Here is a 22,170-nt window from a genome sequence, read left to right on the forward strand (position 1 = left end):
TCCTGTTTACTAGACAGGCGCTTTAACCAGCTAAGCCACAGCACCCTCTTGAAAATGCTTTAAGGAACAGTTTGCCATATGGTGTTCAAGAGAATCCTGAGTTTTTCACTTTCATAATCATTTCTCAGTTCAGAAAACGCTCTACTCAACTACTTTAGATGAGGATACTGATCCTATTCATAAACACCTCATTGATATATTGCTTATCTTGTTCATAAATGTTTTAATCATGCCTTCTTTAAGAATGCATTACTTGAATTCAACTCTAGAATGATTTTTTATCTCTATTTTGCTCTTTGTCACTCTTTTTTCCCTTTTTCATTCAAAGCATTACTTTGAAAATCTTCACAATACCACGTTTTTTTGTTTTTCAATTTAAGATGACCCATTCTAATGTTCACAGAACAACACTTTTCTTTTTAAAATGTATTAAACATTTGCGTGATGAAAATTATTTTTACATGTAAGGACCAATAATAAGGTGCTGCTGAGATTTGAACTCAGGATTTCCTGTTTATGAGACAGGCGCTTTAACCACTTAGCCACAGCTCCTATTTTAGTAATACTGAAGGGATCATTAATTTAGTATTGTTGATCAAATTCTGTGCCTGTGTTAAAGTGTCTTAATATGTATTCTAATGTTAAACAAGCAAGGATTCCTAATCTGTAAACAAGAATAGCTATGTTGTATTACAAAAGAACACATTTTAAACTCAATCCCATATTTTGAATAGTTCATAAATAAGTGTTTTACATATATTCATCAATATTGCTCAAATCTAGGGTTATATTTCATCTGCCTCTTGCTCATTGAAATACCTTTTTGATTTTTGCAATCACAGTATTTTTACTATAATATTGAAAACACTTTCAGTTTTTTATTAGGTTTAAGATGATCTGTTCAACCGAAAGATAAATCAGACTTTTCGAAGTTAATTGAATCGCAGGACGAATTAATGAAAATAGTTTTTTATATAAGAATGAGGAAAGCAAGGCACTGCTGAGATTTGAACTCAGGATCTCCTGTTTACTAGACAGGTGCTTTAACCAGCTAAGCCACAGCACCCTCTTGAAAATGATTTAAGGAACAGTTTGCCATATGGTGTTCAAGAGAATCCTGAGTTTTTCACTTTCATAATCATTTCTCAGTTCAGAAAACGCTCTACTCAACTACTTTAGATGAGGATACTTATCCTATTCATGAACACCTCATTGATATATTGCTTCTCTTGTTCATAAATGTTTTAATCATGCCTTCTTTAAGAATGCATTACTTGAATTTAACTCTAGAATGATTTTTTATTTCTATTTTGCTCTTTGTCAATCTTTTTTCCTTTTTCATTCAAAGCATTACTTTGAAAATCTTCACAATACCACGTTTTTTTGTTTTTCAATTTAAGATGACCCATTCTAATGTTCACAGAACAACACTTTTCTTTTTAAAATGTATTAAACATTTGCGTGATGAAAATTATTTTTACATGTAAGGACCAATAATAAGGTGCTGCTGAGATTTCAACTCAGGATTTCCTGTTTACGAGACAGGCGCTTTAACCACTTAGCCACAGCACCTACTTTAGTGATGTAGAAGGGATCATTAATTTAGTATTGGTGATCAAATTCTGTGCCTGTGTTAAAGTGTCTTAATATGTATTCTAATGTTAAACAAGCAAGGATTCCTAATCTGTAAACAAGAATAGCTATGTTGTATTACAAAAGAACACATTTTAAACTCAATCCCATATTTTGAATAGTTCATAAATAAGTGTTTTACATATATTCATCAATATTGCTCAAATCTAGGGTTATATTTCATCTGCCTCTTGCTCATTGAAATACCTTTTTGATTTTTGCAATCACAGTATTTTTACTATAATATTGAAAACACTTTCAGTTTTTTATTAGGTTTAAGATGATCTGTTCAACCGAAAGATAAATCAGACTTTTCGAAGTTAATTGAATCGCAGGACGAATTAATGAAAATAGTTTTTTATATAAGAATGAGGAAAGCAAGGCACTGCTGAGATTTGAACTCAGGATCTCCTGTTTACTAGACAGGTGCTTTAACCAGCTAAGCCACAGCACCCTCTTGAAAATGATTTAAGGAACAGTTTGCCATATGGTGTTCAAGAGAATCCTGAGTTTTTCACTTTCATAATCATTTCTCAGTTCAGAAAACGCTCTACTCAACTACTTTAGATGAGGATACTTATCCTATTCATAAACACCTCATTGATATATTGCTTCTCTTGTTCATAAATGTTTTAATCATGCCTTCTTTAAGAATGCATTACTTGAATTTAACTCTAGAATGATTTTTTATTTCTATTTTGCTCTTTGTCAATCTTTTTTCCTTTTTCATTCAAAGCATTACTTTGAAAATCTTCACAATACCACGTTTTTTTGTTTTTCAATTTAAGATGACCCATTCTAATGTTCACAGAACAACACTTTTCTTTTTAAAATGTATTAAACATTTGCGTGATGAAAATTATTTTTACATGTAAGGACCAATAATAAGGTGCTGCTGAGATTTCAACTCAGGATTTCCTGTTTACGAGACAGGCGCTTTAACCACTTAGCCACAGCACCTACTTTAGTGATGTAGAAGGGATCATTAATTTAGTATTGGTGATCAAATTCTGTGCCTGTGTTAAAGTGTCTTAATATGTATTCTAATGTTAAACAAGCAAGGATTCCTAATCTGTAAACAAGAATAGCTATGTTGTATTTAAAAAGAACACATTTTAAACTCAATCCCATATTTTGAATAGTTCATAAATAAGTGTTTTACATATATGCATCAATATTGCTCAAATCTAGGGTTATATTTCATCTGCCTCTTGCTCATTGAAATACCTTTTTGATTTTGCAATCACAGTATTGTTACTATAATATTGAAAACACTTTCAGTTTTTATTAGGTTTAAGATGATCTGTTCAACCGAAAGATAAATCAGACTTTTCTAACTGAATTGAATCGGAGGACGAATTAATGAAAATAGTTTTTTATTTAAGAATGAGGAAAGCAAGTCACTGCTGAGATTTAAACTCAGGATCTCCTGTTTACTAGACAGGCGCTTTAACCAGCTAAACCACAGCACCCTCTTGAAAATGCTTTCAGGAATTGTTTGCCGTATGGTGTTCAAGAGAATCTTGAGTTTTTCACTTTCATAATCATTTCTCAGTTCAGAAAACGCTCTACTCAACTACTTTAGACGAGGATACTGATCCTATTGATAAACACCTCATTGATATATTGCTTATCCTGTTCATAAATGTTTTAATTATGCCTTCTTTAAGAATGCATTACTTGATTTCAACTCTGGAATGATTTTTTATCTCTATTTTGCTCTTTGTCACTCTTTTTTCCCTTTTTCATTCAAAGCATTACTTTGAAAATCTTCACAATACCACGTTTTTTTGTTTTTCAATTTAAGATGACCCATTCTAATGTTCACAGAACAACACTTTTCTTTTTAAAATGTATTAAACATTTGCGTGATGAAAATTATTTGTACATGTAAGGACCAATAATAAGGTGCTGCTGAGATATGAACTCAGGATTTCCTGTTTACGAGACAAACGCTTCAACCACTTAGCCACAGCACCTATTTTAGTGATACAGAAGGGATCATTAATTTAGTATTGGTGATCAAATTCTGTGCCTGTGTTAAAGTGTCTTAATATGTATTCTAATGTTAAACAAGCAAGGATTCCTAATCTGTAAACAAGAATAGCTATGTTGTATTACAAAAGAACACATTTTAAACTCAATCCCATATTTTGAATAGTTCATAAATAAGTGTTTTACATATATTCATCAATATTGCTCAAATCTAGGGTTATATTTCATCTGCCTCTTGCTCATTGAAATACCTTTTTGATTTTTGCAATCACAGTATTTTTATTATAATATTGAAAACACTTTCAGTTTTTATTAGGTTTAAGATGATCTGTTCAACCGAAAGATAAATCAGACTTTTCTAAGTTAATTGAATCGCAGGACGAATTAATGAAAATAGTTTTTTATATAAGAATGAGGAAAGCAAGGCAATGCTGAGATTTGAATTCAGGATCTCCTGTTTACTAGACAGGCGCTTTAACCAGCTAAGCCACAGCACCCTCTTGAAAATGCTTTATGGAACAGTTTGCCATATGGTGTTCAAGAGAATCCTGAGTTTTTCACTTTCATAATCATTTCTCAGTTCAGAAAACGCTCTACTCAACTACTTTAGATGAGGATACTGATCCTATTCATAAACACCTCATTGATATATTGCTTATCTTGTTCATAAATGTTTTAATCATGCCTTCTTTAAGAATGCATTACTTGAATTCAACTCTAGAATGATTTTTTATCTCTATTTTGCTCTTTGTCACTCTTTTTTCCCTTTTTCATTCAAAGCATTACTTTGAAAATCTTCACAATACCACGTTTTTTTGTTTTTCAATTTAAGATGACCCATTCTAATGTTCACAGAACAACACTTTTCTTTTTAAAATGTATTAAACATTTGCGTGATGAAAATTATTTTTACATGTAAGGACCAATAATAAGGTGCTGCTGAGATTTGAACTCAGGATTTCCTGTTTATGAGACAGGCGCTTTAACCACTTAGCCACAGCTCCTATTTTAGTGATACAGAAGGGATCATTAATTTAGTATTGGTGATCGAATTCTGTGCCTGTGTTAAAGTGTCTTAATATGTATTCTAATGTTAAACAAGCAAGGATTCCTAATCTGTAGACAAGAATAGCTATGTTGTATTAAAAAAGAACACATTTTAAACTCAATCCCATATTTTGAATAGTTCATAAATAAATGTTTTACATATATTCATGAATATTGCTCAAATCTAGGGTTATATTTCATCTGCCTCTTGCTCATTGAAATACCTTTTTGATTTTGCAATCACAGTATTGTTACTGTAATATTGAAAACACTTTCAGTTTTTATTAGGTTTAAGGTGATCTGTTCAACCGAAGGATAAATCAGACTATTCTAATTGAATTGAATCTCAGGACGAATTAATGAAAATAGTTTTTTATATAAGAATGAGGAAAGCAAAGCACTGCTGAGATTTGAACTCAGGATCTCCTGTTTACTAGACAGGCGCTTTAACCAGCTATGCCACAGCACCCTCTTGGTAATGCTTTAAGGAACAGTTTGCCATATGGTGTTCAAGAGAATCCTGAGTTTTTCACTTTCATAATCATTTCTCAGTTCAGAAAACGCTCTACTCAACTACTTTCGACGAGGATACTGATCCTATTCATAAACACCTCATTGATATATTGCTTATCCTGTTCATAAATGTTTTAATTATGCCTTCTTTAAGAATCCATTACTTGAATTCAACTCTAGAATGATTTTTCATCTCTATTTTGCTCTTTGTCACTCTTTTTTCCCTTTTTCATTCAAAGCATTACTTTGAAAATCTTCACAATACCACGTTTTTTTGTATTTCAATTTAAGATGACCCATTCTAATGTTCACAGAACAACACTTTTCTTTTTAAAATGTATTAAACATTTGCGTGATGAAAATTATTTGTACATGTAAGGACCAATAATAAGGTGCTGCTGAGATATGAACTCAGGATTTCCTGTTTACGAGACAAACGCTTCAACCACTTAGCCACAGCACCTATTTTAGTGATACAGAAGGGATCATTAATTTAGTATTGGTGATCAAATTCTGTGCCTGTGTTAAAGTGTCTTAATATGTATTCTAATGTTAAACAAGCAAGGATTCCTAATCTGTAAACAAGAATAGCTATGTTGTATTACAAAAGAACACATTTTAAACTCAATCCCATATTTTGAATAGTTCATAAATAAGTGTTTTACATATATTCATCAATATTGCTCAAATCTAGGGTTATATTTCATCTGCCTCTTGCTCATTGAAATACCTTTTTGATTTTTGCAATCACAGTATTTTTACTATAATATTGAAAACACTTTCAGTTTTTATTAGGTTTAAGATGATCTGTTCAACCGAAAGATAAATCAGACTTTTCGAAGTTAATTGAATCGCAGGACGAATTAATGAAAATAGTTTTTTATATAAGAATGAGGAAAGCAAGGCACTGCTGAGATTTGAACTCAGGATCTCCTGTTTACTAGACAGGTGCTTTAACCAGCTAAGCCACAGCACCCTCTTGAAAATGATTTAAGGAACAGTTTGCCATATGGTGTTCAAGAGAATCCTGAGTTTTTCACTTTCATAATCATTTCTCAGTTCAGAAAACGCTCTACTCAACTACTTTAAATGAGGATACTTATCCTATTCATAAACACCTCATTGATATATTGCTTATCCTGTTCATAAATGTTTTAATTATGCCTTCTTTAAGAATCCATTACTTGAATTCAACTCTAGAATGATTTTTCATCTCTATTTTGCTCTTTGTCACTCTTTTTTCCCTTTTTCATTCAAAGCATTACTTTGAAAATCTTCACAATACCACGTTTTTTTGTATTTCAATTTAAGATGACCCATTCTAATGTTCACAGAACAACACTTTTCTTTTTAAAATGTATTAAACATTTGCGTGATGAAAATTATTTGTACATGTAAGGACCAATAATAAGGTGCTGCTGAGATATGAACTCAGGATTTCCTGTTTACGAGACAAACGCTTCAACCACTTAGCCACAGCACCTATTTTAGTGATACAGAAGGGATCATTAATTTAGTATTGGTGATCAAATTCTGTGCCTGTGTTAAAGTGTCTTAATATGTATTCTAATGTTAAACAAGCAAGGATTCCTAATCTGTAAACAAGAATAGCTATGTTGTATTACAAAAGAACACATTTTAAACTCAATCCCATATTTTGAATAGTTCATAAATAAGTGTTTTACATATATTCATCAATATTGCTCAAATCTAGGGTTATATTTCATCTGCCTCTTGCTCATTGAAATACCTTTTTGATTTTTGCAATCACAGTATTTTTACTATAATATTGAAAACACTTTCAGTTTTTATTAGGTTTAAGATGATCTGTTCAACCGAAAGATAAATCAGACTTTTCGAAGTTAATTGAATCGCAGGACGAATTAATGAAAATAGTTTTTTATATAAGAATGAGGAAAGCAAGGCACTGCTGAGATTTGAACTCAGGATCTCCTGTTTACTAGACAGGTGCTTTAACCAGCTAAGCCACAGCACCCTCTTGAAAATGATTTAAGGAACAGTTTGCCATATGGTGTTCAAGAGAATCCTGAGTTTTTCACTTTCATAATCATTTCTCAGTTCAGAAAACGCTCTACTCAACTACTTTAAATGAGGATACTTATCCTATTCATAAACACCTCATTGATATATTGCTTCTCTTGTTCATAAATGTTTTAATCATGCCTTCTTTAAGAATGCATTACTTGAATTTAACTCTAGAATGATTTTTTATTTCTATTTTGCTCTTTGTCAATCTTTTTTCCTTTTTCATTCAAAGCATTACTTTGAAAATCTTCACAATACCACGTTTTTTTGTTTTTCAATTTAAGATGACCCATTCTAATGTTCACAGAACAACACTTTTCTTTTTAAAATGTATTAAACATTTGCGTGATGAAAATTATTTTTACATGTAAGGACCAATAATAAGGTGCTGCTGAGATTTCAACTCAGGATTTCCTGTTTACGAGACAGGCGCTTTAACCACTTAGCCACAGCACCTACTTTAGTGATGTAGAAGGGATCATTAATTTAGTATTGGTGATCAAATTCTGTGCCTGTGTTAAAGTGTCTTAATATGTATTCTAATGTTAAACAAGCAAGGATTCCTAATCTGTAAACAAGAATAGCTATGTTGTATTTAAAAAGAACACATTTTAAACTCAATCCCATATTTTGAATAGTTCATAAATAAGTGTTTTACATATATGCATCAATATTGCTCAAATCTAGGGTTATATTTCATCTGCCTCTTGCTCATTGAAATACCTTTTTGATTTTGCAATCACAGTATTGTTACTATAATATTGAAAACACTTTCAGTTTTTATTAGGTTTAAGATGATCTGTTCAACCGAAAGATAAATCAGACTTTTCTAACTGAATTGAATCGGAGGACGAATTAATGAAAATAGTTTTTTATTTAAGAGTGAGGAAAGCAAGTCACTGCTGAGATTTAAACTCAGGATCTCCTGTTTACTAGACAGGCGCTTTAACCAGCTAAACCACAGCACCCTCTTGAAAATGCTTTCATGAATTGTTTGCCGTATGGTGTTCAAGAGAATCTTGAGTTTTTCACTTTCATAATCATTTCTCAGTTCAGAAAACGCTCTACTCAACTACTTTAGACGAGGATACTGATCCTATTGATAAACACCTCATTGATATATTGCTTATCCTGTTCATAAATGTTTTAATTATGCCTTCTTTAAGAATGCATTACTTGATTTCAACTCTGGAATGATTTTTTATCTCTATTTTGCTCTTTGTCACTCTTTTTTCCCTTTTTCATTCAAAGCATTACTTTGAAAATCTTCACAATACCACGTTTTTTTGTTTTTCAATTTAAGATGACTCATTCTAATGTTCACAGAACAACACTTTTCTTTTTAAAATGTATTAAACATTTGCGTGATGAAAATTATTTGTACATGTAAGGACCAATAATAAGGTGCTGCTGAGATATGAACTCAGGATTTCCTGTTTACGAGACAAACGCTTCAACCACTTAGCCACAGCACCTATTTTAGTGATACAGAAGGGATCATTAATTTAGTATTGGTGATCAAATTCTGTGCCTGTGTTAAAGTGTCTTAATATGTATTCTAATGTTAAACAAGCAAGGATTCCTAATCTGTAAACAAGAATAGCTATGTTGTATTACAAAAGAACACATTTTAAACTCAATCCCATATTTTGAATAGTTCATAAATAAGTGTTTTACATATATTCATCAATATTGCTCAAATCTAGGGTTATATTTCATCTGCCTCTTGCTCATTGAAATACCTTTTTGATTTTTGCAATCACAGTATTTTTATTATAATATTGAAAACACTTTCAGTTTTTATTAGGTTTAAGATGATCTGTTCAACCGAAAGATAAATCAGACTTTTCTAAGTTAATTGAATCACAGGACGAATTAATGAAAATAGTTTTTTATATAAGAATGAGGAAAGCAAGGCAATGCTGAGATTTGAATTCAGGATCTCCTGTTTACTAGACAGGCGCTTTAACCAGCTAAGCCACAGCACCCTCTTGAAAATGCTTTAAGGAACAGTTTGCCATATGGTGTTCAAGAGAATCCTGAGTTTTTCACTTTCATAATCATTTCTCAGTTCAGAAAACGCTCTACTCAACTACTTTAGATGAGGATACTGATCCTATTCATAAACACCTCATTGATATATTGCTTATCTTGTTCATAAATGTTTTAATCATGCCTTCTTTAAGAATGCATTACTTGAATTCAACTCTAGAATGATTTTTTATCTCTATTTTGCTCTTTGTCACTCTTTTTTCCCTTTTTCATTCAAAGCATTACTTTGAAAATCTTCACAATACCACGTTTTTTTGTTTTTCAATTTAAGATGACCCATTCTAATGTTCACAGAACAACACTTTTCTTTTTAAAATGTATTAAACATTTGCGTGATGAAAATTATTTTTACATGTAAGGACCAATAATAAGGTGCTGCTGAGATTTGAACTCAGGATTTCCTGTTTATGAGACAGGCGCTTTAACCACTTAGCCACAGCTCCTATTTTAGTAATACTGAAGGGATCATTAATTTAGTATTGTTGATCAAATTCTGTGCCTGTGTTAAAGTGTCTTAATATGTATTCTAATGTTAAACAAGCAAGGATTCCTAATCTGTAAACAAGAATAGCTATGTTGTATTACAAAAGAACACATTTTAAACTCAATCCCATATTTTGAATAGTTCATAAATAAGTGTTTTACATATATTCATCAATATTGCTCAAATCTAGGGTTATATTTCATCTGCCTCTTGCTCATTGAAATACCTTTTTGATTTTTGCAATCACAGTATTTTTACTATAATATTGAAAACACTTTCAGTTTTTTATTAGGTTTAAGATGATCTGTTCAACCGAAAGATAAATCAGACTTTTCGAAGTTAATTGAATCGCAGGACGAATTAATGAAAATAGTTTTTTATATAAGAATGAGGAAAGCAAGGCACTGCTGAGATTTGAACTCAGGATCTCCTGTTTACTAGACAGGTGCTTTAACCAGCTAAGCCACAGCACCCTCTTGAAAATGATTTAAGGAACAGTTTGCCATATGGTGTTCAAGAGAATCCTGAGTTTTTCACTTTCATAATCATTTCTCAGTTCAGAAAACGCTCTACTCAACTACTTTAGATGAGGATACTTATCCTATTCATAAACACCTCATTGATATATTGCTTCTCTTGTTCATAAATGTTTTAATCATGCCTTCTTTAAGAATGCATTACTTGAATTTAACTCTAGAATGATTTTTTATTTCTATTTTGCTCTTTGTCAATCTTTTTTCCTTTTTCATTCAAAGCATTACTTTGAAAATCTTCACAATACCACGTTTTTTTGTTTTTCAATTTAAGATGACCCATTCTAATGTTCACAGAACAACACTTTTCTTTTTAAAATGTATTAAACATTTGCGTGATGAAAATTATTTTTACATGTAAGGACCAATAATAAGGTGCTGCTGAGATTTCAACTCAGGATTTCCTGTTTACGAGACAGGCGCTTTAACCACTTAGCCACAGCACCTACTTTAGTGATGTAGAAGGGATCATTAATTTAGTATTGGTGATCAAATTCTGTGCCTGTGTTAAAGTGTCTTAATATGTATTCTAATGTTAAACAAGCAAGGATTCCTAATCTGTAAACAAGAATAGCTATGTTGTATTTAAAAAGAACACATTTTAAACTCAATCCCATATTTTGAATAGTTCATAAATAAGTGTTTTACATATATGCATCAATATTGCTCAAATCTAGGGTTATATTTCATCTGCCTCTTGCTCATTGAAATACCTTTTTGATTTTGCAATCACAGTATTGTTACTATAATATTGAAAACACTTTCAGTTTTTATTAGGTTTAAGATGATCTGTTCAACTGAAAGATAAATCAGACTTTTCTAACTGAATTGAATCGGAGGACGAATTAATGAAAATAGTTTTTTATTTAAGAATGAGGAAAGCAAGTCACTGCTGAGATTTAAACTCAGGATCTCCTGTTTACTAGACAGGCGCTTTAACCAGCTAAACCACAGCACCCTCTTGAAAATGCTTTCAGGAATTGTTTGCCGTATGGTGTTCAAGAGAATCTTGAGTTTTTCACTTTCATAATCATTTCTCAGTTCAGAAAACGCTCTACTCAACTACTTTAGACGAGGATACTGATCCTATTGATAAACACCTCATTGATATATTGCTTATCCTGTTCATAAATGTTTTAATTATGCCTTCTTTAAGAATGCATTACTTGATTTCAACTCTGGAATGATTTTTTATCTCTATTTTGCTCTTTGTCACTCTTTTTTCCCTTTTTCATTCAAAGCATTACTTTGAAAATCTTCACAATACCACGTTTTTTTGTTTTTCAATTTAAGATGACCCATTCTAATGTTCACAGAACAACACTTTTCTTTTTAAAATGTATTAAACATTTGCGTGATGAAAATTATTTGTACATGTAAGGACCAATAATAAGGTGCTGCTGAGATATGAACTCAGAAGTTCCTGTTTACGAGACAAACGCTTCAACCACTTAGCCACAGCACCTATTTTAGTGATACAGAAGGGATCATTAATTTAGTATTGGTGATCAAATTCTGTGCCTGTGTTAAAGTGTCTTAATATGTATTCTAATGTTAAACAAGCAAGGATTCCTAATCTGTAAACAAGAATAGCTATGTTGTATTACAAAAGAACACATTTTAAACTCAATCCCATATTTTGAATAGTTCATAAATAAGTGTTTTACATATATTCATCAATATTGCTCAAATCTAGGGTTATATTTCATCTGCCTCTTGCTCATTGAAATACCTTTTTGATTTTTGCAATCACAGTATTTTTATTATAATATTGAAAACACTTTCAGTTTTTATTAGGTTTAAGATGATCTGTTCAACCGAAAGATAAATCAGACTTTTCTAAGTTAATTGAATCGCAGGCCGAATTAATGAAAATAGTTTTTTATATAAGAATGAGGAAAGCAAGGCAATGCTGAGATTTGAATTCAGGATCTCCTGTTTACTAGACAGGCGCTTTAACCAGCTAAGCCACAGCACCCTCTTGAAAATGCTTTATGGAACAGTTTGCCATATGGTGTTCAAGAGAATCCTGAGTTTTTCACTTTCATAATCATTTCTCAGTTCAGAAAACGCTCTACTCAACTACTTTAGATGAGGATACTGATCCTATTCATAAACACCTCATTGATATATTGCTTATCTTGTTCATAAATGTTTTAATCATGCCTTCTTTAAGAATGCATTACTTGAATTCAACTCTAGAATGATTTTTTATCTCTATTTTGCTCTTTGTCACTCTTTTTTCCCTTTTTCATTCAAAGCATTACTTTGAAAATCTTCACAATACCACGTTTTTTTGTTTTTCAATTTAAGATGACCCATTCTAATGTTCACAGAACAACACTTTTCTTTTTAAAATGTATTAAACATTTGCGTGATGAAAATTATTTTTACATGTAAGGACCAATAATAAGGTGCTGCTGAGATTTGAACTCAGGATTTCCTGTTTATGAGACAGGCGCTTTAACCACTTAGCCACAGCTCCTATTTTAGTGATACAGAAGGGATCATTAATTTAGTATTGGTGATCGAATTCTGTGCCTGTGTTAAAGTGTCTTAATATGTATTCTAATGTTAAACAAGCAAGGATTCCTAATCTGTAGACAAGAATAGCTATGTTGTATTAAAAAAGAACACATTTTAAACTCAATCCCATATTTTGAATAGTTCATAAATAAATGTTTTACATATATTCATCAATATTGCTCAAATCTAGGGTTATATTTCATCTGCCTCTTGCTCATTGAAATACCTTTTTGATTTTGCAATCACAGTATTGTTACTGTAATATTGAAAACACTTTCAGTTTTTATTAGGTTTAAGGTGATCTGTTCAACCGAAGGATAAATCAGACTATTCTAATTGAATTGAATCTCAGGACGAATTAATGAAAATAGTTTTTTATATAAGAATGAGGAAAGCAAAGCACTGCTGAGATTTGAACTCAGGATCTCCTGTTTACTAGACAGGCGCTTTAACCAGCTATGCCACAGCACCCTCTTGGTAATGCTTTAAGGAACAGTTTGCCATATGGTGTTCAAGAGAATCCTGAGTTTTTCACTTTCATAATCATTTCTCAGTTCAGAAAACGCTCTACTCAACTACTTTCGATGAGGATACTGATCCTATTCATAAACACCTCATTGATATATTGCTTATCCTGTTCATAAATGTTTTAATTATGCCTTCTTTAAGAATCCATTACTTGAATTCAACTCTAGAATGATTTTTCATCTCTATTTTGCTCTTTGTCACTCTTTTTTCCCTTTTTCATTCAAAGCATTACTTTGAAAATCTTCACAATACCACGTTTTTTTGTATTTCAATTTAAGATGACCCATTCTAATGTTCACAGAACAACACTTTTCTTTTTAAAATGTATTAAACATTTGCGTGATGAAAATTATTTGTACATGTAAGGACCAATAATAAGGTGCTGCTGAGATATGAACTCAGGATTTCCTGTTTACGAGACAAACGCTTCAACCACTTAGCCACAGCACCTATTTTAGTGATACAGAAGGGATCATTAATTTAGTATTGGTGATCAAATTCTGTGCCTGTGTTAAAGTGTCTTAATATGTATTCTAATGTTAAACAAGCAAGGATTCCTAATCTGTAAACAAGAATAGCTATGTTGTATTACAAAAGAACACATTTTAAACTCAATCCCATATTTTGAATAGTTCATAAATAAGTGTTTTACATATATTCATCAATATTGCTCAAATCTAGGGTTATATTTCATCTGCCTCTTGCTCATTGAAATACCTTTTTCATTTTTGCAATCACAGTATTTTTACTATAATATTGAAAACACTTTCAGTTTTTATTAGGTTTAAGATGATCTGTTCAACCGAAAGATAAATCAGACTTTTCGAAGTTAACTGAATCGCAGGACGAATTAATGAAAATAGTTTTTTATATAAGAATGAGGAAAGCAAGGCACTGCTGAGATTTGAACTCAGGATCTCCTGTTTACTAGACAGGTGCTTTAACCAGCTAAGCCACAGCACCCTCTTGAAAATGATTTAAGGAACAGTTTGCCATATGGTGTTCAAGAGAATCCTGAGTTTTTCACTTTCATAATCATTTCTCAGTTCAGAAAACGCTCTACTCAACTACTTTAAATGAGGATACTTATCCTATTCATAAACACCTCATTGATATATTGCTTCTCTTGTTCATAAATGTTTTAATCATGCCTTCTTTAAGAATGCATTACTTGAATTTAACTCTAGAATGATTTTTTATTTCTATTTTGCTCTTTGTCAATCTTTTTTCCTTTTTCATTCAAAGCATTACTTTGAAAATCTTCACAATACCACGTTTTTTTGTTTTTCAATTTAAGATGACCCATTCTAATGTTCACAGAACAACACTTTTCTTTTTAAAATGTATTAAACATTTGCGTGATGAAAATTATTTTTACATGTAAGGACCAATAATAAGGTGCTGCTGAGATTTCAACTCAGGATTTCCTGTTTACGAGACAGGCGCTTTAACCACTTAGCCACAGCACCTACTTTAGTGATGTAGAAGGGATCATTAATTTAGTATTGGTGATCAAATTCTGTGCCTGTGTTAAAGTGTCTTAATATGTATTCTAATGTTAAACAAGCAAGGATTCCTAATCTGTAAACAAGAATAGCTATGTTGTATTTAAAAAGAACACATTTTAAACTCAATCGCATATTTTGAATAGTTCATAAATAAGTGTTTTACATATATGCATCAATATTGCTCAAATCTAGGGTTATATTTCATCTGCCTCTTGCTCATTGAAATACCTTTTTGATTTTGCAATCACAGTATTGTTACTATAATATTGAAAACACTTTCAGTTTTTATTAGGTTTAAGATGATCTGTTCAACCGAAAGATAAATCAGACTTTTCTAAGTTAATTGAATCGCAGGACGAATTAATGAAAATAGTTTTTTATATAAGAATGAGGAAAGCAAGGCAATGCTGAGATTTGAATTCAGGATCTCCTGTTTACTAGACAGGCGCTTTAACCAGCTAAGCCACAGCACCCTCTTGAAAATGCTTTAAGGAACAGTTTGCCATATGGTGTTCAAGAGAATCCTGAGTTTTTCACTTTCATAATCATTTCTCAGTTCAGAAAACGCTCTACTCAACTACTTTAGATGAGGATACTGATCCTATTCATAAACACCTCATTGATATATTGCTTATCTTGTTCATAAATGTTTTAATCATGCCTTCTTTAAGAATGCATTACTTGAATTCAACTCTAGAATGATTTTTTATCTCTATTTTGCTCTTTGTCACTCTTTTTTCCCTTTTTCATTCAAAGCATTACTTTGAAAATCTTCACAATACCACGTTTTTTTGTTTTTCAATTTAAGATGACCCATTCTAATGTTCACAGAACAACACTTTTCTTTTTAAAATGTATTAAACATTTGCGTGATGAAAATTATTTTTACATGTAAGGACCAATAATAAGGTGCTGCTGAGATTTGAACTCAGGATTTCCTGTTTATGAGACAGGCGCTTTAACCACTTAGCCACAGCTCCTATTTTAGTAATACTGAAGGGATCATTAATTTAGTATTGTTGATCAAATTCTGTGCCTGTGTTAAAGTGTCTTAATATGTATTCTAATGTTAAACAAGCAAGGATTCCTAATCTGTAAACAAGAATAGCTATGTTGTATTACAAAAGAGCACATTTTAAACTCAATCCCATATTTTGAATAGTTCATAAATAAGTGTTTTACATATATTCATCAATATTGCTCAAATCTAGGGTTATATTTCATCTGCCTCTTGCTCATTGAAATACCTTTTTGATTTTTGCAATCACAGTATTTTTACTATAATATTGAAAACACTTTCAGTTTTTTATTAGGTTTAAGATGATCTGTTCAACCGAAAGATAAATCAGACTTTTCGAAGTTAATTGAATCGCAGGACGAATTAATGAAAATAGTTTTTTATATAAGAATAAGGAAAGCAAGGCACTGCTGAGATTTGAACTCAGGATCTCCTGTTTACTAGACAGGTGCTTTAACCAGCTAAGCCACAGCACCCTCTTGAAAATGATTTAAGGAACAGTTTGCCATATGGTGTTCAAGAGAATCCTGAGTTTTTCACTTTCATAATCATTTCTCAGTTCAGAAAACGCTCTACTCAACTACTTTAGATGAGGATACTTATCCTATTCATAAACACCTCATTGATATATTGCTTCTCTTGTTCATAAATGTTTTAATCATGCCTTCTTTAAGAATGCATTACTTGAATTTAACTCTAGAATGATTTTTTATTTCTATTTTGCTCTTTGTCAATCTTTTTTCCTTTTTCATTCAAAGCATTACTTTGAAAATCTTCACAATACCACGTTTTTTTGTTTTTCAATTTAAGATGACCCATTCTAATGTTCACAGAACAACACTTTTCTTTTTAAAATGTATTAAACATTTGCGTGATGAAAATTATTTTTACATGTAAGGACCAATAATAAGGTGCTGCTGAGATTTCAACTCAGGATTTCCTGTTTACGAGACAGGCGCTTTAACCACTTAGCCACAGCACCTACTTTAGTGATGTAGAAGGGATCATTAATTTAGTATTGGTGATCAAATTCTGTGCCTGTGTTAAAGTGTCTTAATATGTATTCTAATGTTAAACAAGCAAGGATTCCTAATCTGTAAACAAGAATAGCTATGTTGTATTTAAAAAGAACACATTTTAAACTCAATCCCATATTTTGAATAGTTCATAAATAAGTGTTTTACATATATGCATCAATATTGCTCAAATCTAGGGTTATATTTCATCTGCCTCTTGCTCATTGAAATACCTTTTTGATTTTGCAATCACAGTATTGTTACTATAATATTGAAAACACTTTCAGTTTTTATTAGGTTTAAGATGATCTGTTCAACCGAAAGATAAATCAGACTTTTCTAACTGAATTGAATCGGAGGACGAATTAATGAAAATAGTTTTTTATTTAAGAATGAGGAAAGCAAGTCACTGCTGAGATTTAAACTCAGGATCTCCTGTTTACTAGACAGGCGCTTTAACCAGCTAAACCACAGCACCCTCTTGAAAATGCTTTCAGGAATTGTTTGCCGTATGGTGTTCAAGAGAATCTTGAGTTTTTCACTTTCATAATCATTTCTCAGTTCAGAAAACGCTCTACTCAACTACTTTAGACGAGGATACTGATCCTATTGATAAACACCTCATTGATATATTGCTTATCCTGTTCATAAATGTTTTAATTATGCCTTCTTTAAGAATGCATTACTTGATTTCAACTCTGGAATGATTTTTTATCTCTATTTTGCTCTTTGTCACTCTTTTTTCCCTTTTTCATTCAAAGCATTACTTTGAAAATCTTCACAATACCACGTTTTTTTGTTTTTCAATTTAAGATGACCCATTCTAATGTTCACAGAACAACACTTTTCTTTTTAAAATGTATTAAACATTTGCGTGATGAAAATTATTTGTACATGTAAGGACCAATAATAAGGTGCTGCTGAGATATGAACTCAGGATTTCCTGTTTACGAGACAAACGCTTCAACCACTTAGCCACAGCACCTATTTTAGTGATACAGAAGGGATCATTAATTTAGTATTGGTGATCAAATTCTGTGCCTGTGTTAAAGTGTCTTAATATGTATTCTAATGTTAAACAAGCAAGGATTCCTAATCTGTAAACAAGAATAGCTATGTTGTATTACAAAAGAACACATTTTAAACTCAATCCCATATTTTGAATAGTTCATAAATAAGTGTTTTACATATATTCATCAATATTGCTCAAATCTAGGGTTATATTTCATCTGCCTCTTGCTCATTGAAATACCTTTTTGATTTTTGCAATCACAGTATTTTTATTATAATATTGAAAACACTTTCAGTTTTTATTAGGTTTAAGATGATCTGTTCAACCGAAAGATAAATCAGACTTTTCTAAGTTAATTGAATCGCAGGACGAATTAATGAAAATAGTTTTTTATATAAGAATGAGGAAAGCAAGGCAATGCTGAGATTTGAATTCAGGATCTCCTGTTTACTAGACAGGCGCTTTAACCAGCTAAGCCACAGCACCCTCTTGAAAATGCTTTAAGGAACAGTTTGCCATATGGTGTTCAAGAGAATCCTGAGTTTTTCACTTTCATAATCATTTCTCAGTTCAGAAAACGCTCTACTCAACTACTTTAGATGAGGATACTGATCCTATTCATAAACACCTCATTGATATATTGCTTATCTTGTTCATAAATGTTTTAATCATGCCTTCTTTAAGAATGCATTACTTGAATTCAACTCTAGAATGATTTTTTATCTCTATTTTGCTCTTTGTCACTCTTTTTTCCCTTTTTCATTCAAAGCATTACTTTGAAAATCTTCACAATACCACGTTTTTTTGTTTTTCAATTTAAGATGACCCATTCTAATGTTCACAGAACAACACTTTTCTTTTTAAAATGTATTAAACATTTGCGTGATGAAAATTATTTTTACATGTAAGGACCAATAATAAGGTGCTGCTGAGATTTGAACTCAGGATTTCCTGTTTATGAGACAGGCGCTTTAACCACTTAGCCACAGCTCCTATTTTAGTAATACTGAAGGGATCATTAATTTAGTATTGTTGATCAAATTCTGTGCCTGTGTTAAAGTGTCTTAATATGTATTCTAATGTTAAACAAGCAAGGATTCCTAATCTGTAAACAAGAATAGCTATGTTGTATTACAAAAGAACACATTTTAAACTCAATCCCATATTTTGAATAGTTCATAAATAAGTGTTTTACATATATTCATCAATATTGCTCAAATCTAGGGTTATATTTCATCTGCCTCTTGCTCATTGAAATACCTTTTTGATTTTTGCAATCACAGTATTTTTACTATAATATTGAAAACACTTTCAGTTTTTTATTAGGTTTAAGATGATCTGTTCAACCGAAAGATAAATCAGACTTTTCGAAGTTAATTGAATCGCAGGACGAATTAATGAAAATAGTTTTTTATATAAGAATGAGGAAAGCAAGGCACTGCTGAGATTTGAACTCAGGATCTCCTGTTTACTAGACAGGTGCTTTAACCAGCTGAGCCACAGCACCCTCTTGAAAATGATTTAAGGAACAGTTTGCCATATGGTGTTCAAGAGAATCCTGAGTTTTTCACTTTCATAATCATTTCTCAGTTCAGAAAACGCTCTACTCAACTACTTTAGATGAGGATACTTATCCTATTCATAAACACCTCATTGATATATTGCTTCTCTTGTTCATAAATGTTTTAATCATGCCTTCTTTAAGAATGCATTACTTGAATTTAACTCTAGAATGATTTTTTATTTCTATTTTGCTCTTTGTCAATCTTTTTTCCTTTTTCATTCAAAGCATTACTTTGAAAATCTTCACAATACCACGTTTTTTTGTTTTTCAATTTAAGATGACCCATTCTAATGTTCACAGAACAACACTTTTCTTTTTAAAATGTATTAAACATTTGCGTGATGAAAATTATTTTTACATGTAAGGACCAATAATAAGGTGCTGCTGAGATTTCAACTCAGGATTTCCTGTTTACGAGACAGGCGCTTTAACCACTTAGCCACAGCACCTACTTTAGTGATGTAGAAGGGATCATTAATTTAGTATTGGTGATCAAATTCTGTGCCTGTGTTAAAGTGTCTTAATATGTATTCTAATGTTAAACAAGCAAGGATTCCTAATCTGTAAACAAGAATAGCTATGTTGTATTTAAAAAGAACACATTTTAAACTCAATCCCATATTTTGAATAGTTCATAAATAAGTGTTTTACATATATGCATCAATATTGCTCAAATCTAGGGTTATATTTCATCTGCCTCTTGCTCATTGAAATACCTTTTTGATTTTGCAATCACAGTATTGTTACTATAATATTGAAAACACTTTCAGTTTTTATTAGGTTTAAGATGATCTGTTCAACCGAAAGATAAATCAGACTTTTCTAACTGAATTGAATCGGAGGACGAATTAATGAAAATAGTTTTTTATTTAAGAATGAGGAAAGCAAGTCACTGCTGAGATTTAAACTCAGGATCTCCTGTTTACTAGACAGGCGCTTTAACCAGCTAAACCACAGCACCCTCTTGAAAATGCTTTCAGGAATTGTTTGCCGTATGGTGTTCAAGAGAATCTTGAGTTTTTCACTTTCATAATCATTTCTCAGTTCAGAAAACGCTCTACTCAACTACTTTAGACGAGGATACTGATCCTATTGATAAACACCTCATTGATATATTGCTTATCCTGTTCATAAATGTTTTAATTATGCCTTCTTTAAGAATGCATTACTTGATTTCAACTCTGGAATGATTTTTTATCTCTATTTTGCTCTTTGTCACTCTTTTTTCCCTTTTTCATTCAAAGCATTACTTTGAAAATCTTCACAATACCACGTTTTTTTGTTTTTCAATTTAAGATGACCCATTCTAATGTTCACAGAACAACACTTTTCTTTTTAAAATGTATTAAACATTTGCGTGATGAAAATTATTTGTACATGTAAGGACCAATAATAAGGTGCTGCTGAGATATGAACTCAGGATTTCCTGTTTACGAGACAAACGCTTCAACCACTTAGCCACAGCACCTATTTTAGTGATACAGAAGGGATCATTAATTTAGTATTGGTGATCAAATTCTGTGCCTGTGTTAAAGTGTCTTAATATGTATTCTAATGTTAAACAAGCAAGGATTCCTAATCTGTAAACAAGAATAGCTATGTTGTATTACAAAAGAACACATTTTAAACTCAATCCCATATTTTGAATAGTTCATAAATAAGTGTTTTACATATATTCATCAATATTGCTCAAATCTAGGGTTATATTTCATCTGCCTCTTGCTCATTGAAATACCTTTTTGATTTTTGCAATCACAGTATTTTTATTATAATATTGAAAACACTTTCAGTTTTTATTAGGTTTAAGATGATCTGTTCAACCGAAAGATAAATCAGACTTTTCTAAGTTAATTGAATCGCAGGACGAATTAATGAAAATAGTTTTTTATATAAGAATGAGGAAAGCAAGGCAATGCTGAGATTTGAATTCAGGATCTCCTGTTTACTAGACAGGCGCTTTAACCAGCTAAGCCACAGCACCCTCTTGAAAATGCTTTAAGGAACAGTTTGCCATATGGTGTTCAAGAGAATCCTGAGTTTTTCACTTTCATAATCATTTCTCAGTTCAGAAAACGCTCTACTCAACTACTTTAGATGAGGATACTGATCCTATTCATAAACACCTCATTGATATATTGCTTATCTTGTTCATAAATGTTTTAATCATGCCTTCTTTAAGAATGCATTACTTGAATTCAACTCTAGAATGATTTTTTATCTCTATTTTGCTCTTTGTCACTCTTTTTTCCCTTTTTCATTCAAAGCATTACTTTGAAAATCTTCACAATACCACGTTTTTTTGTTTTTCAATTTAAGATGACCCATTCTAATGTTCACAGAACAACACTTTTCTTTTTAAAATGTATTAAACATTTGCGTGATGAAAATTATTTTTACATGTAAGGACCAATAATAAGGTGCTGCTGAGATTTGAACTCAGGATTTCCTGTTTATGAGACAGGCGCTTTAACCACTTAGCCACAGCTCCTATTTTAGTAATACTGAAGGGATCATTAATTTAGTTTTGTTGATCAAATTCTGTGCCTGTGTTAAAGTGTCTTAATATGTATTCTAATGTTAAACAAGCAAGGATTCCTAATCTGTAAACAAGAATACCTATGTTGTATTAAAAAAGAACACATTTTAAACTCAATCCCATATTTTGAATAGTTCATAAATAAGTGTTTTACATATAT

General features: G+C 31.4%; 15 non-coding genes across 15 annotated transcripts; all 15 read right to left on the bottom strand.

Moving 5' to 3' along the window:
- Positions 1–992: 992 nt before the first annotated feature.
- Positions 993–1,066, bottom strand: TRNAT-AGU (transfer RNA threonine (anticodon AGU)). Its single transcript has one exon. It is a non-coding gene; the product is annotated as a tRNA-Thr (tRNA).
- Positions 1,067–1,499: 433 nt separating this feature from the next.
- TRNAT-CGU (transfer RNA threonine (anticodon CGU)) lies at positions 1,500–1,572 on the bottom strand. Its single transcript has one exon. It is a non-coding gene; the product is annotated as a tRNA-Thr (tRNA).
- Positions 1,573–2,012: 440 nt separating this feature from the next.
- On the bottom strand, positions 2,013–2,086 carry TRNAT-AGU (transfer RNA threonine (anticodon AGU)). Its single transcript has one exon. It is a non-coding gene; the product is annotated as a tRNA-Thr (tRNA).
- Positions 2,087–2,519: 433 nt separating this feature from the next.
- TRNAT-CGU (transfer RNA threonine (anticodon CGU)) lies at positions 2,520–2,592 on the bottom strand. The gene has a single exon. It is a non-coding gene; the product is annotated as a tRNA-Thr (tRNA).
- A 3,497-nt stretch (positions 2,593–6,089) lies between these two features.
- Positions 6,090–6,163, bottom strand: TRNAT-AGU (transfer RNA threonine (anticodon AGU)). The gene has a single exon. It is a non-coding gene; the product is annotated as a tRNA-Thr (tRNA).
- A 946-nt stretch (positions 6,164–7,109) lies between these two features.
- On the bottom strand, positions 7,110–7,183 carry TRNAT-AGU (transfer RNA threonine (anticodon AGU)). The gene has a single exon. It is a non-coding gene; the product is annotated as a tRNA-Thr (tRNA).
- Positions 7,184–7,616: 433 nt separating this feature from the next.
- On the bottom strand, positions 7,617–7,689 carry TRNAT-CGU (transfer RNA threonine (anticodon CGU)). Its single transcript has one exon. It is a non-coding gene; the product is annotated as a tRNA-Thr (tRNA).
- Positions 7,690–10,168: 2,479 nt separating this feature from the next.
- On the bottom strand, positions 10,169–10,242 carry TRNAT-AGU (transfer RNA threonine (anticodon AGU)). Its single transcript has one exon. It is a non-coding gene; the product is annotated as a tRNA-Thr (tRNA).
- A 433-nt stretch (positions 10,243–10,675) lies between these two features.
- On the bottom strand, positions 10,676–10,748 carry TRNAT-CGU (transfer RNA threonine (anticodon CGU)). Its single transcript has one exon. It is a non-coding gene; the product is annotated as a tRNA-Thr (tRNA).
- A 3,497-nt stretch (positions 10,749–14,245) lies between these two features.
- On the bottom strand, positions 14,246–14,319 carry TRNAT-AGU (transfer RNA threonine (anticodon AGU)). The gene has a single exon. It is a non-coding gene; the product is annotated as a tRNA-Thr (tRNA).
- A 433-nt stretch (positions 14,320–14,752) lies between these two features.
- On the bottom strand, positions 14,753–14,825 carry TRNAT-CGU (transfer RNA threonine (anticodon CGU)). The gene has a single exon. It is a non-coding gene; the product is annotated as a tRNA-Thr (tRNA).
- Positions 14,826–16,284: 1,459 nt separating this feature from the next.
- Positions 16,285–16,358, bottom strand: TRNAT-AGU (transfer RNA threonine (anticodon AGU)). Its single transcript has one exon. It is a non-coding gene; the product is annotated as a tRNA-Thr (tRNA).
- Positions 16,359–16,791: 433 nt separating this feature from the next.
- TRNAT-CGU (transfer RNA threonine (anticodon CGU)) lies at positions 16,792–16,864 on the bottom strand. Its single transcript has one exon. It is a non-coding gene; the product is annotated as a tRNA-Thr (tRNA).
- Positions 16,865–19,343: 2,479 nt separating this feature from the next.
- TRNAT-AGU (transfer RNA threonine (anticodon AGU)) lies at positions 19,344–19,417 on the bottom strand. The gene has a single exon. It is a non-coding gene; the product is annotated as a tRNA-Thr (tRNA).
- A 433-nt stretch (positions 19,418–19,850) lies between these two features.
- Positions 19,851–19,923, bottom strand: TRNAT-CGU (transfer RNA threonine (anticodon CGU)). The gene has a single exon. It is a non-coding gene; the product is annotated as a tRNA-Thr (tRNA).
- Between the last annotated feature and the right edge of the window lie 2,247 nt (positions 19,924–22,170).

Source organism: Triturus cristatus, chromosome 8, assembly GCF_964204655.1.
Source record: "Triturus cristatus chromosome 8, aTriCri1.1, whole genome shotgun sequence".
NCBI classification, from domain to species: domain Eukaryota; kingdom Metazoa; phylum Chordata; class Amphibia; order Caudata; family Salamandridae; genus Triturus; species Triturus cristatus.